Below are 1,423 nucleotides of genomic sequence, written 5' to 3' on the forward strand. Positions count from 1 at the left end.
TATACAAAAAACAATAAATTTAAAGAAATGGATTTAAACTATTTAACTCATGCAAGAATACTAACTATACTTGGAAACATCTTGCAACTTGTTATCTTTTTCAAGATTTTTTATTTTCTGAACTATATTTTATCTTATTTTAAATTGATAACCTCAAAGCAATATTAACTGGGACATCTTTGATATGGCTGTCATCTGACTAGTTTCCCTGTGCAAACATCTATAAAAGTGGGTCAATTATAAGTTATGTAAGAACCATTTTCAGATTTTGAAAAACAGGCAGCACAGGATTGTGATTTCTCATAGAAGGGAAAAAAGAAGGTAAATGTTGGGAGGCAATCTGCCATGTGTATTTCATGTTTCTGCACATGTCAGCAAAAATACTGACAGTGTTATTTATTTATTTATTTTTTTCCTCCAATCCTTTTCAAGTACATTTGTATAACAAACATCCTGGAAAGACAGAGAGTGTCTCCCTTCTGGCCAAAGCTTGGGCAGTTTTGCTTGCAAACTCCATATAAAAGATGGAGGTTTGCAAGGCTCTGAATTCTTTAGCTGTAACACAAACTCATTGCATGTTTAGGGTCCACATTGGCCTGCCTATGGCACTTTGGGGACAAGAAAAACTCACATGAACACAAAGTTCGTTATGTCTATTGTACCATGAGTAATAAAGTCTTTTGTCTCTGACTCAAGTGCTGGTGCCTTCTACTCACAACCATGAAATTTTGGGAGATTAATAAGTCAACTTGGAAGTAGCATAAATCTCAGACCCATCACAGTTGTTGACAGTGAGAAAAACAATTACTCTGGCTTTCTGTCAAAGTCCCATTCAGATTGTGGCACAAGGAAGGCAAGCTCAGAGCATGGTGGTTTTATCATGAGAAAGAGAAGTATTAGAGTTTGAGGCTTTTGAATCAGCTGGGATTTGTGAGACAGAGCCCCATGAACAGAAGAGATACCTTAAAAGAAAGATCTAGAAATCTCATAGTTATTTCCTCGAATGTCCCACATATACTAAGTTGTTTGTGCACAGGGTAAGGCTCCAATAGGCCAAACAAAGAACAACTTACCATAAAAAAATCTGCCATAAAAAGAACAACCATTGGAAAACTGTAAAATGAACAACTACTAGAGCTCACCTGGGGTTGTGATGTATTTGAATTTCAACTAATGGGAGTAGAGAAATTTTTTTGAACACCTCAAGTATTCTATACATACCCCAGAAAGGCAATACCTTGGGAGAAGTGTTAATCTAGTCCTAGAGAAAAGACTACTCTAGACCCATCCTAACAAAGTTTAAAAACAAGCCTATAGAGAATAAGCTAATTTGAAAATAAAATAATTTAATACTTTAATTGAACAAATAAAATCTTGAAACAAAAAAAACCACAGCATCCATAATGTTAATAAAAATTATTAG

Source organism: Propithecus coquereli, unplaced genomic scaffold (genome assembly GCF_000956105.1).
Source record: "Propithecus coquereli isolate 6110/MARCELLA unplaced genomic scaffold, Pcoq_1.0 Scaffold72, whole genome shotgun sequence".
NCBI classification, from domain to species: Eukaryota; Metazoa; Chordata; class Mammalia; order Primates; family Indriidae; genus Propithecus; species Propithecus coquereli.